The 16,977-nt window shown below is 56.3% G+C and overlaps 1 protein-coding gene across 4 annotated transcripts in view; it reads left to right on the top strand.

Moving 5' to 3' along the window:
* The window catches only part of RXRA (retinoid X receptor alpha), a 119,178-nt gene that overhangs the window by 40,337 nt on the left and 61,864 nt on the right, over positions 1-16,977 (top strand). Inside the window, exon 1 of one of the 4 annotated variants that reach the window (XM_027809359.2) lies at positions 9,221-9,280. The exons of the other annotated variants lie outside the window; for them this stretch is intronic. The gene's annotated coding sequence lies outside the window, so the exon portion shown is untranslated. Of the gene's footprint in view, positions 1-9,220; positions 9,281-16,977 lie in introns of those variants that run through there. 4 annotated transcript variants of the gene reach the window in all.

The following is a 16,977-nucleotide window of genomic DNA, read 5'->3' on the forward strand; positions in this document are numbered from 1 at the left end:
TGCCTGTGTGCTGGCTGCGGTGGCCTCGGCGGGTCCCCAGCAGGTACCAAGAGGCAGATTTTGGCTATTGGGGGCCAGCATACCCTGGTGCACCAAGGGAATGTGCACAGTGTCTGTCCTGGTGAACATGGCAGCCAGCTTGGGGTACACCAGGCACCACCACACTTGTTCACTGCTGCCAAGCCAGGGCTTTGTTTTGCAAAACTGACCGTGATTTTGGTTGTTTTTTTGCATGCGAGCACTGGTATGCTGGGGCATGGCTGACTCGGAGGCAAATTTCCCGACTTTGGTCTTATCTCTGGCTTTGGATCTTTATTTTTGCTCGCAGCAAACATCCGTTTGAACCTGCTGCAAGTCCATTATCACCACTTTAACTGGGTTCCCATCAGGACCGGCTGTGCAAATACAGTGGTGGTGGGGGAAGCGGCTCTGTGCTGCAGATCCTGCGGGGATGAGTGGCTGTGCGGGTGCTCCTGCTCCTGCTCCTGCTCCTGCTCCTGCTCCTGCTCCTGCTCCTACTCGGTGGCTTCCCGGGTTTGTTGTGGCTGGGGTGGCTCAGCGTGCTGGGGGTGTTACCCCCATTGCACAGGGCACCCCATATAACTTTGCATTTTATTTTACCACAGATGAATGTATGTCATGTTACGCTATGTGTGTGCATAGGTATAATGTAGATATTTATATCCATTGCATAATAGATATACAGTGATAAACTTTATGCTGCCAGGGGTGTCTCTGGGTGGTCTGTACCCCAGCTCGCTGGGTGACAGGGTGGTGGAGGACCATAAAGCCATTTGTTGGCGTGGCCTGGTGGGCTGTTGCTGGCGAGCTGCCGGCGCTGTGACCTGCTACCCTGCGAGCTTTGGGGTGGTGGCTGTGCCGCTGGTGGGGCTGGGGCAGCAGGGGCAGTTTGGTGGGTGGGCTCGCTGGAGGGGCTGAGTGCATTGTCCCAGGTTGCCCAGCAGAATTGGGATGTCTCTCTGAAGGTTGGGGGGTTTGCTGAAGCTGCGTACCCCGTCATCCTCTGCTCCTCGCCCGCACTCTTGGGGTTCCTGCTCTGGGCGATGGTGCATGGGGATCTCTGCAGCAATCACAGAATCATTTAGGTTGGCAAAGACCTTTAAGATCATCAGGTCTAACTTTTAACCGAACACTGCCAAATCCACCACTAAACCACATCCATAAGTGCCACATCTACATGTCTTTTAAATCCCCGCATTGCTCCCTCCCTCCTTTGTTGAAGCAACACCCTTTCCAAAACCTGCGATATGGCAACACCTGCAGCTCCTCACTGAGCATCCCGGGAGCTGAGAGGTGGGCACACAAGGTGATGCCTCCTGTATCACCCTGCACACCTGTGTGTGCATACCTGCACACCTGTAGCACCCAGGCACCCGGGTGGGTCCTGTATCACCTTGCACAGGGGGCCTCCCTGTAGCGCCCTAGGGAGGTTGCTGCAGCAGAATGGGAGCAGATGGGTGCCCATACGTGCCTGGTGTGGGGCAGGGTCTGCTCCCTGCTGCTGTTGGCCTCGCCGCCTCTGCTAGCCGTGTTTGCAAACAGGGACTACATCAGCTTCAGCGCTGCTCCAGGAGGAAGAGGTTGCAGTGCCCACCGCCCCGGCTCGCCTTCCTGGTGCTGTGCAGGGTACCTGGTGAGGGGGCTGAGGCCTCCCCCTTCGAGGAGGAGGAAAAAATAATATTCACCAAGCCAAGAAACTCGGAGTTGCTGGGACTGTATTTATCACAGCGAAGAAAAAGGCTCTGTTCCCTGCCTCTCCTCAGCGGCTGTTTATCACACACACAAGGGTATGGAGAAAATGTTCCATTTGTTGGGTACAGCCGTCAACCCACACAGCGTATAAATTAAGGGCTTTTACATGCAGAGTTCCCGAAATAAAACACACACACACACACACACACAAAAGAGAGAGAAGTTTTGTATCGGCCCCGGCACACTGCCTCTCCCTGGCTGTCCCTGCACCCCGGCCCCGGCCGGCGCTGGCTCCCGTTCAGGAATTCCACATTATCTCCGACCGTTTCCAGCTTCCTCAGCAGGGAACAGCTCTGCTTCTGTCTTCCTGCAGCCACATCTGGAAAGTGTTACGCCAGGGTGTCAGCCGTCAGAGCCGGGCGGCTGGCATGTGCTCCCCCCTCGGCGTGCTCGCTCCCGCCGCCCTGCCTGCTGCTGCACTCAGGCTTTAGCTGCCTTCCTCGGGGCTCGGTTTTCTCTGCCTCCCCTTTTTGGGGTGTTTTCAGGGAGCTTTTATAGCTGCCGTGGGGATGGCAGGGAGAGATGGCTCCAGGGAACCCCAAGGGTTGTTCACAGGAGCTGCTGTGGGCAGGGATGCTCTGCTGTGGTCCTCAGCTCTGCTGCCTGCTGGGAGGCGGTGGGGGGAGATGCGATGTAAATCCTCCTCTTTGCATGCTTTGCGGGGACTCCCTGCCGGCTCAGGGGAGTTTTTGGCTCCTGGCCCTATTTCTGGGCTGGCAAAAGCGGCATCCCTGGGCTGCAATGCGGTAGGGATGTGGTGCTGCGTCTGCCGAGTGCTGGGAGTTAAAGAAGGGAGCTTGGCGGGGAGAAACCTGCGTGATTCCCTGGTGCTGCTGGAGGGTGTCTGGGGAGGTGCTCCCGGTGCCGTGGATGAGCTTCCTCCTAATGACTGTGGGTTTCTCTCTCTGGGATTTCTTTGTATGTAACGGGGTACCTAGGGCATAAAGGCACCGGGCTATCAAAGTCTCAGTCCCCCAGAGGAAATGCCCACCACATGGGGGGGGCATGTGGAGATGCTCAGCTGGATGATTGCAGCAGGTGTGATGAAAATGAAAGAGCTCCCTGCAGCATCCCAGTATTTTGGGGTTCCCTCCTTGGGCGCAGCGTGTTCCTTGCGGCACCCTGGCCCCTCTCTGCAGGTGTGGTGGGGGACACTTCGCAGAGGGAGGGAGCTTTGCAGAAAGCAGGTGGTTTGGGGACTGATGTGCCCTTCAGAGCAAAGGACAGGGAGAAACCTGGTGTCTTGTTTTTAAAACGGGGGTAATGACAGTGACCTGGAAGCAGGCTTGCGTGCCTTAATGATCGGCGTGTGGGTATTTAGCAGGGAGGGATGGTGGAAGTGGTTAAATGTGCCCTAACATTCCGGTCAACGGGAATCACAGAGGGCTCCCTGCAGTTGACTTTTGACTTTTTTCTTTTTTTTTGTTCTTGCTTTTAAACTGGCAGGCTTACCATTATGGGATTTTTAAATTAAAGGAGAGAAAAAAAAAAAAAAAAAAAAGAAAAGAAAAAGAAAACAGGCCTTGCTTTTATAGACCCTACAGATGCATCCGGCACCAAACTGATCCCAGATGCAGCTCCACTGTCAATAGTGTTACACGAGGGATCAATCCCCTTCATTGTTTTATGTGGCCTCTACAGCATCATCAGCTAATTAAAGCTAATGGGTCCCAGAGCAGCACTGACAGCATCTGATCCTATCAGCCGGCGCAGCCGTTTTAGCTTGACAGGCCACTTCGGGGCCAGATCCTGCACTCCAGACCCCGGCGAAAGCCTGTATTGACTTGGGGGATCAGGCTACAGATCAATGGGAGCTGTTGTTAAACAAACATCGCCGGATTAATGTCAGCTCCACAGGGGGAGGAGGTCGATGGCTGCTAATTCGAAAGGGGTGGGAGGGATGGAAGGGGGCGCGGTGACAGTGGTGACAGGGGATGGAGGGGGAGAGGCCAGGCTGTTAAAACACTCCCCGTGTCTGTGGCAGCATCTGAGTGTTTCCCAATCTCAGATTTATCATCACCCTGGGTGGGAGGCTGTGCTGGAGAGGAGCTCAGTGGTGTCCCCGAGAACATTCAAGGTGCCTAAATCCCTTTGCTTTGTGTCTCGAGGGAGGCGAGGTGGCCTTGGGCTGTTCCCAGGAGGAACAGGGAGCCCTGTGCCCTTTCTGCCACCATGGCCTTGGCGTGACCATCTCTCCCATTGCAGTGGAGCACTAAACCTCAGGTTCTTACTTTCACTTTTCTTGTGGCTACTGTTGGCCTTTGGCTGGGGCTCGGGGATGCCCAGGGATGCGGGTTGGAAAGGTTTCCATTCCCGTGGTTGAACCGTCCTGTGCTGCAGCTAGTCTGTTTCGGACTTTCTTCTCTTCTTCCTTCTTCCATCCCCTCGCCATTTCTGTGTTGCCAGGGAGGGTGAGATGGGATGGGGAGGGCAGCCAGGGAACCCATCATTGGTCTCGTACCACCACGGAGCAGGCAGGACAAGGAAACTCTCTTTGCAAAAGTATTTTTTTAATCTATCCCACCATTGCTCCGTGATGAACTATCACAGCAGTGGCTCTTACTTTATTGGGCTGCAGAACTGGGTGGCGTGTTGCCTGACTGGCACACGGCCCCTTCCCCATCCTCTCCGCAACACGGGTCGAAGTGCCGCCTGCCCAGGTGGGCACAGGGCTGGCCGGCTGTGCGCTCCCAGCAACGGGGGGTGGGCATAGCCCCCAGGAAACTGGGCGGCAGACCTGAGCAGAAGCAGAAAAGTGAGCCTGGGGTCCCAGCCCTCCTGCTGAATGAGGGTCCTGGTACCTGCTTGCCAAGTCAATGGGCAAATAGAGCCCAAATGGGCGAATACAGCTCTGTTGGTTTAACCAGGGACATTGGGCTTTGCCCAGAGACTCGATGAAAATCAAATGCCCTAAAATTAAAATTAACCTTGGTCCTCCTGTCCCAGTGAGGCAGAGTCTGGCCGGGGGAATACTGAGGGTTTTGCAAGCTGTTGGTGTCTCTCTGGCTCCCTAAGCTGTTGGTGTCTCTCTGGCTCCCTTTGCAGCCCCAGCCCCAGCCGGCGGCACTGGGAGGCAACATCCAGCCTGGTGAAAGGGGGAACCGGGGGAGAGGGGCAGGCTGCTGGCACAGCCCTGCCCCATAAAGCAAGCTGATAATTAAATCCTGCAGGTTTTATATGAATTCCAGGGCATTTTCCTTGGGCTGGAGCCATCTGCAGTATGCACCCCACCCTCCCTCACCTCTCCCTTTTGCTCTCCTCGGCTTCATTTTTTTCTTGCTTTGGTGCTGGGTGGATGTGGTGCTCCAGGGAGCAAAGCAGCTGCAGTGGCTCGTTGCAGGGGTGCAGCCCTGCACTGTGCAGCTTTTTTCCTGGTCTGTGGGGCCTTATCCAGCAACAGCATCACCTTGCAGCCCCACGCTGGGCTGCTTTCCCATCGTACAGAGCCTGCACACATCTGGCTGGCTCTGCACCACCCTGGCTGCTGCTGGCCCGGGCTCGTTGGCAGGAAATACTGGCCAGCCGTGCCAGCGTGCCCGTCCGCTCCGGCGAGGCTCTTCTCCCCTGTGGCAGGCTGGGATGGGGCTGTCGGATCCCCTCCTGCAGGGCTGTGGGCTGGGCTCTGGGCTCTCACAGGTCACTGCTGGGGGAACCAGCACCATTTGCAGCTATTTCTGCCTTTCCTTTCCCAATTCTTACAAATTTGGCGCCATGTTGGGGTGCAGGGCTTGCCCCCATATTTAAACCACAGGTGCTCTTGGAGGTCCTGGGACTTTGAGAAGGTGTTGGCTGCACCTCCTTTTGCACCTCTTGCTGCTCCATCTTCATCCATGTCTTCCTCCACCAGGTGCACAGGAGCACATCTGTGGTCTGCCCTGGCCTGGCTCTCCTGGATGGGCTTCTCTTAGGGATGGATCCCCCCAGCTATGCACGAGGGGCTGTGTCCCCCTCATCTCCTGTGCAGCTTTGGAGCCTGGGACCTGGGGTTCCATTTCCAAAGCCCAAAAGTCCAACATGCTGGTGGCTTGTAGACATTTCTTTAAGCCCGTGAGCTGGAGGAAAGTGCTCCAGTGCTGGGAGTCTTTCCCTCCAAGGAGCTTTGCCGCCGGGGAGGCAGAGGACACCAAGAATCTCTGCATTTGGCACAAAGGAGCAGATTTTACCCTGAAAGTCTTTATTCCACACCTGCAGTGGCAGGGCTGGGGAGGGTCTGTCCTGTGGGACTGACCCTTGGATTTGGGCTTTGCATTCCTTGCAAGTCCATGACTTTACCGAAAGGAAAAGCCCAAGGAAGGCTTCCTCCCACCCCGCTTTTTCATCCACCACCCCTGCATCTGCTTGTACTGAGATGTCCCTTAACCAGGGTGTTCCCGCTGAGGTTAGTGGGAAGATTTGAGAAGTTATTTGAATGCCAGGCTCAAAGGAGGCAGCAGAAACGCTCCTGGAGCTGTTACCAGCCGACATCTGGGCGCTCCGCAGAGCTCTGGTGTCAGCACAGCTGAAAGCAGAGGAGGTGGGAAGCCCCAGACACCTGCAGTTTGGTTAATAAATATTTATTTGGAGGTGACAAATAGGCTTCTGGATAAAGCCTAGTTAGCAGAAGGAAGATTGTGAGGGAGTGACAGGGTGTGCTTTTTTTGAGGCTTTACTGTGGGGATGTTGAAACAAGCAGCTGATGAACCAAAGGATGTCGAAATCTGCGTTCATTTCCCTACACGGGCTGCCTGAAGTCAGGGGACACAGGCAGGGGACACAGGCAAACATCCCCCCTTGGCAAGGGAATGTCTGGCACAAGGCACCCTCATCCTGTGGGGACTGCGGGAATCTGGCTGGGGGCTGGGGTCGCCCCCCTCTCATGGGTAACATGTGATAAGGGGGGGTTAGGAGCCAGGGAGGATGCAGCAACCCTGCAGACAGCGTTGGTATAGAAAAAAAGACACAGTTTAATTGTTTTCTTAAAAAAGAGAAGCAAAGGGAGGGGAGGGGAGCTGGCCTGGGATGGGAGGGTGATGGGTGCCATCACCTCGGCGTGTCTCGGGGCTCTGGTGGGTGATTTCATGGTGCTTGGAGCTGGGACTGGGTGGGTGTCCCAGGCACTAACCCCATGTGCCCCCACAAGGCTGGCCCACACCTCCCGGGCAAATGGGAAATCTGCTTCGGTTTCTCCCTGGTTCTTCTGTGTGTGATGTGGGGAGGGGAAAGTTTCTGTATTGGGACTTCGGAGGACTTTCTGTATATAAGACCAATATCCAGCAGAGTTTGTCTGGGCATTGGGGCTACTGTGTGTTGTAGGCAGCGGGGACAAGGCCATCTCCTGGGGTTTGGCTCTCTCCTCCTTGCTCCGCAGCGGCCTCAGCTTGTCTTCAACCAGCCCCGGTGATCAGTGTTTCCACCGCTTTCTGGTTGCTCTTAGTGAGCCAACATCTAATTGCGATACCCATCTCCGCAATTAAAGCCGCCTAGAGATAAAGTGCACCGTGGATTGCTGCTGGGCTGTGGGAAGCACTGCGTTTATCCCGGGGTAGGCTGGGGGCTGGCGGCTGCGCATCCATCCCTGTCCTGACGCTGCTGCTGCTGCTGCTGCTCCTGCAGATGCTGTGGGCCCTGTGTTGCAAATGTGCCGGCGGTAAGTCCAGCTGCAGGGAGTGAGAGGATGAGCTGGGCAGCTCAGTGCCGGTGACTCAGTATCTTCTGGCTTCGGAGGAAGCGGCTGCTGGAGATGCTGCTGTGTGTGGGCAGCAGGGCAGCGCTCGGCTCTGCCCAGCCAGGCCACATCCTGCAGTGGCTCAGCCCCACGCCACGCTGGAGCGGGAGCCTGGGATGCGGCAGGGTGTGCGAGTCAAACCCACGCCGTTCCTTGCAAGGCACGTACTCCCGGCAGCCGGTCTGCGGCACATTGGGATGCTGGGGTGAGCATGCTGCTCTTGGGCAGCTCTAGCTTGGGGTGGACACAAGCACCAGGAACTTCTGGTCTCATCTTGCTGGTGCAGGGAGGTTTTTTGCAGAGATCTTCCCTGGGGCTGGCAGCCCTCACTCAGCAGGTCGCTGGTCTGCAGGCACCGGCCTTTTTGGTCTGGAGGCTTGACAGGAGCCCCCTGAGATGCTCCTGGCTCTGTGCGTGCTTGCACCCAGGGGTGCTGTGGAGGGAGGAACCACCGGGGAGGAACACTGCCTGCCACTGGCTCGTCTTCACTGCGGCTGCGTGTGGAAATGGGTTCAGCAAAATCAAACCTCTGGAAACACCCGGCCCTGGCGTCGGGGGAGGCTTTACCCTCCCCCCCCCAGGAGCAGCACAGCTCAACCAGGGAGCAAAGCCACCGGGCCATGTGTGAACAAGCACAGAGGGGCTGTGGAACTGCTCCGCTGTCCCCTCTCCTCCCGTGGGGACAGGGGGTGGCAGTGGCAGAGCTGGCAGCGGCGGAGGGGGAGGGAGCCCACGGCCTGGGAGATTAATAATAGAAACGCTGGCATCCGTTTTAGATTAGCGAGGGAAAGCTCAGTACCCATCTCGCCCAGCATGTAACTTTAATGCTGAGATAATGAGCAATGATATTTATTTGTAAAAGATCTGGAGATATCGCTGCCCGGGGAGCAGCCAGGAGCTGTCAGAGCCCTGCAGCGGCTGCTCCGAGCTGTAACCCAAGCGCTCTCCTCCAGCCGGCTCACTTTTCACACTCCAGCTCCGTTAACCGAGCAGGGCATGTGGTCTGACTCAGAGCCCTGGCGAAGATTTGCCCAAGTTGCTCGTGATTTGGGCTGTTGCGGTGAGGAGACAGCTGTCTTGCAGGATGGGCTAGAAACATCCCCCAGCACCCGCAGGTCAGGCTGCCGGGAGGGGGTTTAACCCCATCTCTGAGCCTTCCCGGCTGCTGTCCCCTCTCCCAGCCATCCAGGCATCACGGCTGGAGCATCGGCTGCTGGCAGGAAGGATGTGGGGTGCGGGGAGGAGGTGGCACAGCACCAGCCGAGCTGGCGAGGGGAGGGCGGCACGGAGACCCTGCGAGCAGGTGCTTCCCTCCGCCGAGCCACTGCGCCAGCTGAGATTTGGGGCTCTTCTGGGGAGTTTGGAGGCAGACAGCTTTTCCTGGTGGCAGGGCTTGCCTCCTCCTGGCTAGGTCCAGGAGGATGTTGGGGGCAGTGACGACCCCGGCTCTGGGGAAGTGGTTGGGTCTCCTGGGCACCTGGGCTCCCTCAGCCCCTCCGGTGTGGGGACGGGGCTGCTCCTGCTCCCCTTCCCCTGCCTGGCTCGGTCCGGGGGGGCTGCAGGACGCTGCTACCGCTGTGCCCAGCCTTGTGTTGTGTAACCGGACAGGAGGCAGGCTTAGGCTGTATTTGGCAGGTGGGTGTCCCTTCCTTATTAAGCCATCCCCTGGGTAATTACTGGGTTAAGGCCTGATGAGATAATGCTTCATTATTTTTGTGCTGTTGGGGGATTAGGAGCAGTGGGATTTCTCAAAGGCTTTATCTCCGCTAAGGTCCTTGGGCTGCGAGGCACGTTTGCAGGCGGGTAAGGGGACCTGGGCTCTGCCAGCCCTCCGGCATCGCTTTTCCCGCGGGGGTACATGCCAGCGCATGGGGTGGTGGGTGCAGGTGCAGCGGCTCCAGGCGGGGGGGAGCCCAGCATGGGGGGCTGCTCACTCCTAGCCCCGGCCGAGGCTGGCGAGGCTCTGCGGTGAGGAATCTCCTTTTAACGCTGTTGCAGCCCCATTCATCACCGCGCTCCTGCAGCGGGCTGCGCGCCAGCGGGAGGGAGGAGGTGACACTTACAAATAAACAGGGAGGTGGGTGGTGCGTGCTGAGGCAGGGAGCGGGGGGTGTCCCGGGGGGCTTCTCCCGTGATTTATGGCCAAGATGACGTGAAGCTATCAGTGTAGCCTTTGGAAGCTGTTTACTAACAGTGGTGTCTCCTGGATGTTACACTGGTGTGGGCTGCTCATGGGGCTGCGAGGGGAAATGAGTGATACCCGTGCATCGCTCCCGCGACGTCGCTGCTTTTCCCAGAAGCGTGGCTAGGGATGGCTGCAGGGTGCCGATGGGACCGGTGTTCAGCCCTCTTTGAGAGTCTCAGAGATGCTCTTAGGAAGGAGTTTAGGTCACTAGAAGAAGGAATAGAGTAAAATATGCTTAATGAAACAGGCCTGGCTCGGTGGGGGCTCCCCTCCTCCCTGCCACCCCGGCGCAGCCAGCCCTCGAGCTGGAGGGACGGAGCTGGCACCGGAGCAGGGAAGCAGGCAGCCTGGACACGGGCCAGCCTGCGCACTTGATCCAAACACAGCTGGAGCTGATCTGATGAAGTGAGAGGTTAAGAAGAGAGCATCTGTTATCTAAAGGGGACACACAGTGGGAAACTGTAAGCTCTTTATTCCCCCCACCCCACCCCCTCTGTTCAGTGCATCATCCCTGACTTTATTTCTTTGATTTATTAAGGAAGCCTGCGCTTCCGGGGCTGTAATTAAGTGCCTCTGTGTGAGCTTTTGATAGTGAGTGAATGATATAATGGCTTGCACATTTGCCGTCTGCTCAAGTGCTTTAGGATCTAGATAACATGAGGAGGGATTTCTTCTGCCCACCAGGGAGCTGCAGTGGTGCTGGGGCTGAGTCATGGTGGGGTTTAGCCAAGCGTGGTGGGCTGTGCCGGAGGAAGCGGGGGAGGATGCAGGAGCTGCTTAGCACTGCAGTGGGAGCAGGGTTCAGGGGGTATCCATGGCCCAAGGTACAGTTAGCTGAGAAGGGAGTTCACATCCCCTTGCAGAAGACCATCACAGCATCTTTACTAGCTCGAGTGTTGACCCTCCCAGATGTCCTTGTTCCCTCCCAGCCTCGCGTGGTGCTGGAGGTGGAGAGGGGACCACAACGCCCCGCCGAGGCTCTGGGCTGTGCCACGGTGCCATCCCGGGGTGTTTTTCTGGTAGAGCATCCACAGCCCCGGCAGCATCCTGCCTGATGCGCAGGTTTCCCTCCGCTGCCAGAGAGGAGTTTGCTGGCAGCGCGTTGGTGCGGAGCCAGGGGCTGGGGAGCGCTGGCCGGCAGCATCTCCCGCTGCCTCTGCCAGCTGCTGGAAAGGGGCCAGCGCTTGCAGCCACGCGCAGCTGGAGGTGCCACCAGGATTTTGCTGGAGCTGTGTCACCCCGTGCACCCTCCTGCAGTTCCTTGCACGCCACCTCCGCCCCTGCGAGGTGTTGCCCTCTCTATCTCCCTGCACAAGCAAAGGCTCCCGGGCAGGGGTGGCATTTCTAGGCAGATGTGCCTATTACTGTAATGCCAAGGGAAAGGTCTTCTGCTCTGAACCAGGAACCTTGAGCGAGTGGTCCAGTTTGCATTCCCACTGGGCATCTCCATGTGCCACACTCCGGGCTGCCCAGCACGGGGGTCTCTTTTGCTGCTGGCAGCCCTGTCCTTGTCCCTTTTGGTGTCCCAGACCATGCAGGGACCTGGCAGTCACTGCTGATGTCTCCGACTTACCCCAGGGCTCAGTTCTGCCGCCTGGTCCCAGGACGGGTGCTGAGTCTCTGCCTGTGCCCCCAGCAGTGCTGCTCTGGCACACCATTCACCCACGCCTGGGTTTTAGGCAGAAATAACTTTCTTTTTACTGTAAGGACCATTTTTGATGCATAAACAGGATTATTTTAGTGGCTTGGCCAACGGCCACAGGAGGAGCCAGCTCACGGTGCGGAGCAGCATTTCGGCTGCGTGCACACACGCACTTTTGCTGCTGGCGGGGGGGGGGGGGGGGTGGGGGGCTGGGCAGGAGGAGGAGGAGGAAGGGGTAAAAAAACCCGACCCTCCATGTAAATAAACTTAAAAATAAAAAGTGACAGAGATTATTTGCTGCTTAATGAACTAAAATGTCCAACCTCCCACTGAGCGGCAACATTGTTTATAAACTACAGAAAGGGCTTTATTTTAATGGGCAGTAAATCTCATTCATCCCCAGCCCTGGCAGTCCGGAGCGTGCAGGATGAATAGCCTGGCGCTGAACGCAGCCTCCTTGCTCCTGGGCTCCCTCCGGCCAGCTTCTCTGATGGGTATTTTTTCTCCCCTTGCCCACATTTGCTGTTTTCCCCCCTTTCCTCCACTCCTTCCTAATCCCCTCCGCCGTGCTGATAAGGGGGTTATCTGGCCAGGAAGAAAGGAGGAATCTGTCCCTGTGCCTCGGCGTGTCACATCCGCTCAGTTTTGTTTATTCACTTGAAAAATGCCTCCCCCGTTCTGTCTCTGGGTGGCAGCTGGAGAGTGGCCCGAGATAATCACAGTCTTATTTTTTATTTATTCCTCTTAAATAAAGCTTCCTTTAGCCTGCAGGCAGATTTTGTCCGGTTACCCCCATCCTGCTCCTGTGCTCCTTGCTCTGCAAACAGGGCGTGAGAGTGATGGTGAGTGGAGCAGAACCCCCCGTGCTGCAGGCAGATCCCTCTCGCAGGGGACACGGTGACTCTGATGCAGGGACAGTCCCACCGAGCCCGGCATGGGGGCTGGCCATCTGTAAACGTAGGAGCAGCATCCCCTGCCCCACAGATGGCATTCGGCAGTCAGACGATTGCAAGCGGAAAATAATTATTGATATTCTGTCTCAGGCAGAGAGTCGCAGAAAATAAATATATGGTCTGAGCATCCATGGAAATGAGCGCATCCGAGCTGGGGGGCGAGATGCTTGGGAGAGGTTTCGCTGCTTTGGGTTGAGAGGGATGATGGCAAGTTGTTCTGAGCTAAAAACAGGTTAGGGAGCTGGTCAGGCCTTGCGTGACACGGGGCTGTTGGCGAGCAGGCACGTTGCTGAGGTTTGAGCTGGGGGCTCTGGAGCCACTGGGGAGCATCGGGAGCTGGTACCGGCCACGGGAGAGGGACCACGGTTGGGTCAGGTGGGAATCTCAGCTGTGCCTGACTTTCCCCAGGGACAAATCAGGCACCTGGGAAGCTTCTGACCATAACTCACAGGGTGATGTACTCCTAAGGCATGAAAGAAAAGAATAAGTTATCTATTCCCGTTTGAGTTTTATATCCATAATCTGCCATTAATCAAACTAGGACTACAAGATCCTTACTTAGGCCTAATCAGTGCATAATGGATTATCTACAGGAACTAATAAAAGGTAATTATCTATGCTTTGCAAGTTCCAATTACTGTACTTATATGATCAATTAATTCTTGTAACAGTTTCACAGGTGCGATTTGTGTGACAGCGTTAACGCGGGCTCCAGGCAGAGGCTCAGTGCCTGCCTGGTGGCGCGGCTGCTGGTGGCGTGGCTGCTGGTGGCACAGCTGTGGGTGGCACGGCTGTTGGTGTCACAGCTGCTGGTGTCATGGCTGTGGGTGTCACGACTGCTGGTGTCAGGACTGCTGGTGTTACGGCTGCTGGTGGCACGGCTGCTGGTGGCACAGCTGTGGGTGGCACAGCTGCTGGTGGCATGGCTGTGGGTGGCACGGCTGCTGGTGGCACAGCTGCTGGTGGCACGGCTGCTGGTGTCACTGCTGTGGGTGGCATGGCTGCTGGTGTCACGGCTGCTGGTGGCACAGCTGCTGGTGGCACAGCTGCTGGTGGCATGGCGGCGGGTGGCATGGCGGCGGGTGGCATGGCTGCTGGTGGCACAGCTGTGGGTGGCACGGCTGCGGGTGGCACAGATGCCAGCGTGCAGCACCCAGGACAAGCTGCCTCCACGCAGGGAGCTGCCAGGCAGCAAGGGGCTGGTGCTCACGGGCTTTCAGCCATGCACGGTGGTCCCACTCCCAGCAAAAGCACTTCTGCCCCGTGTTGTTTCCCTCCTCGAAGCAGGAGACGGGGCACGGGTTCGGCAGCCGCTCGGCCCCAGCCATCCCTGTGTCCCAGGGGACATTACCCCGTCCCAGCACCACCTCGGGGAGCCCCGCTGCCCCTTCCCATGCCCCAGCCCGGCCAGCGCAGCCGTGCAAGCCCCGTGCAAAGGCAGCTGGCTCCAGTCAGCTCCTTCTCCCGCCTGTCCTCACGTCCCTCTTGCTGGCTTGGAGTCGTCGGAGGGTCTTAAAAGGAGGAAGAAATATTCTAGCAATGTCTCTGCAGTTTTAGGGATGGCTTACAATTACAATAAACTTGAGACATTTTACATGTCCACTTGGGGCCCAGCATTGTTACGGTAATTTGAAGCAGACTGAGGCAAGGCTTGTGGCAATGGCAGATCTGAGGCTGTGGCAGGAACCCGGGGTTGGAGGAGGAGAGGTGGTGGGGAATGAAGGAAAACACCATTTCTACGATGCTGGTTGGAGCTATGGAGCCAAATCCTCCCAGGCTGACCCTGGACACCTCTTTGCAACGGTGCAACCTTGACTCAACGACTCAGCCAGTAGTTCTTCGTTCTCTTTTGGGGGATTTTTTTAATCTTCTGGAGCTCAGTGTCACCTTCTGATGTCCCCCAAGACTGCACTGTGTCAGAGCATGGTTTGGGTGAAGTTGTTCACTTAGACCTGGGGTCCTGGAGCCAGGTTCTGCCCCTGAGGTGGCCTTACTGGGACATGTGTCACCTCTTCCACACCCACAGGCTTTGGGTGGTGAACCAACCCTTCTCCCAAGGGTACATCCACAGCCCTTGGGAGCCCAGGGGAAAGTATTTGATGGGTTGAATGAAGTTTTCTCCGGCTTTTCCTTGGCGTGGCATGCAAGCTGCCGGCTGGATGGGTCGGTGGAGCAGGGTAGAGCAGAGAGGCCGGGGCACGGAGCTGCCCTCCTTGCTCATACCTGGCTTTTTCTCCGTGCAAGAAGGAGAAAGCAAAGGATAAAGAGGACAGGAGCTTGATAGGGGGATGACTTTCTGGTGGGAGACCCTGGGGCTTTGAAAGTGTTTCTGAGTCAGGAGCATCATGCTCCCACACAGCCCAGAGACCCAGAAAGGGCTGCTTGGAACATTTTGGTTTGATTTCAGCCTTTGCAGAGAGTTTCATGTCACTGCAGAGGATCAGAAACAAGAATTTGTTTCAATACATAACTTGTTTTTTTTTAAAAAAAACTGTCGACATGGGATCTTTTGAGACTTTCCATTGTTATTTCTCCCCTTCCCCCCAAACATGAAATTAATTCGTCAGTTTCAGTCCTTTTTCTGGGAACGGTCTTGATTTCGTTGACATTTTTGGTTAACAAGGGAAAAAGCAAACCCACAGGAAAAAAAAGAAAAAACAACCCCCCCAAGCTTTTCTACTTAAAAAAGAAACTCCCCTCCCAGCTCTCCCAGTGACCGTGATACAACCACTGCTTTGTTCCCAGCACGGTTGATGTTGTTCCCAGCTTGGTCTGAGCTGCTCCGCCAGCTGGGGACCATCCTGGATGGGGCCGCAGGGGAAGGGGCTGTTTCCTCCTCTCTGCTTTTGCTTGGGCTCGGGGACATGATGGCATCGGTGGTGCAAGAGGGGTGTTTGATGGAGGAGGGCATCTCGGCGAGGGTCCTCTCCGTAGTGGCCACAGCTGCCTGGCTCGGTGGGAGCGCTGCATTGCGGTGGGTTCAGGCATGCCTGCGGGTTTGCCGAGTCAAGGGACGGGGAGGTGGATGTGGGCAGGCAAGGCTTCGTGTCTCTGTCACCTGCAGGGGAAACTGAGGCACGCAGGCAACTGAAATATCAGACCTCAGGGCAAAAAATAATGCTAAGGACAGGAATCAGCTCAAAGAGCAGCCCAGAAGCCCCAGCGCAGCCCTGTCCTCTCCCCATCACCATGTGCCAGCCCCCCAGCAGGATGGTCCTCAGCCCTGTGCTGTCCTCCTGCGCTGATCCCCGGTGCCGTGCGCTTCCCTACGCCCAACAGCCTCTGCTTGGCTCCTGGCCTTGTCCACCGCTTCCTTCGATTTTGTTTTCCGAGTCTTGGCCACCGTGCCCAGCCCCGCCAGCGCACGGCAGGGAGGAAGCACTCTCCGTGCTGCTGGGGGATGCTGCCACACGCAGCCCTCGCAGCGCCCGACCACAGCACCCAGCTGCCTCCAGAGCTGCTTTTTTCTTCTCTTCTTTCTTTTGTTTCCATTTCTCTTTTATTTTTTTTTCTTTTCCCAAGCAAGCCACCACAAGCTCCTTCAAACATTCCCCTGAAGATTATTCTCCCACTTGTCTGCAACATGTTTGCAATGCTGAAACTCCCGTTACCCCATCCCAGCCGTCTGTGCTTGCTTTCTTTTCTTGGCTCAGCTTCTGGATTGTAGGGACCAAGTCTGGGCATGCCAGTTCCCATTCAGTACATTTTCATACCTTTGATTCCACCTTCCCCTTGACAACCCGGGGCCAGATCCCAGAGGCTGTGCAGACATGACTCTCTCTGCCCCGTGGATGTGCCGGCGTGGATGTGAGGTTTGCTGGATAGTGGTGGGGTTCGGAGCTTGACACCCACCCTCTGGCTGCCTCCGGTTGATTTACACCTTTCTGGGACAACTCCTCTTGCACTAAACTCCAAATCAGCGTGATGGCGAGGTAGCAGAGTCGGGTGGGTGATGCTGGCTGGGTGCTCAGGGTCCTGACGTGGGTGCTGGGCTCACCCGTGGGTTCCTGGGTGCAGGAGGGCAGCGATGCCATGCCCCAGCCTGGCTGTCTGACCCATGGAGCTATAGGCTCCCCAAACTGTAGAGTCAGGTGCATTTGTGTCATCAGACAGTGTCAGTGTTAATTAATGTAATACTTCAGATTGCACTAATCATAGGTCTTGTTTGATAAAAACCCCAATCAACCCTATTTGATAAGGTTTGCAAAGTGTGGTCTTGTGGGGTTGATGGCAAGCTGCTGGCTGCAGCAGGCATAGAATAAGACCGGTACAGAGGATGTTTAAAAATGCCACCCTTGGTGACAGAGAATCGCTGCTAAATAGCTGCTTGGCAGTGGGAAAAGACCAATAACTGTTTGTCGGGATTATGAAGCATGCGGTTTGGCAAAGCCTGGCTTAGCAAGGGTCGAGTGCAGATAGACACATGTTGCAGACCATCTTTGCATTTGTTTGTTCGCTTTGTTTTAATTTGAAACTCAAGCCTCTTCCCTGTGGTTAGATCCTCCCAGCTAAGCAAGTTTTAGCACAGAGAAGTTGCTTAAGGAAGAGAAAGGATGCTGGACGTGGCATAAAGTGAGAGCAACCACTGTTACCGCAAACACTTCCCGACCTCTGTTAACAAAACCATCAGTGCTCTTTGCTTGCTTCTCTCCATTCGGCCCCTTTTCCAAGTGCAGTTATTTTCTAAGCCAACATTGCAGGTTTTATTACTACTGCTTAT

The sequence above is a fragment of the Falco cherrug genome, chromosome 9, assembly GCF_023634085.1.
Source record: "Falco cherrug isolate bFalChe1 chromosome 9, bFalChe1.pri, whole genome shotgun sequence".
Lineage (NCBI taxonomy): Eukaryota > Metazoa > Chordata > Aves > Falconiformes > Falconidae > Falco > Falco cherrug.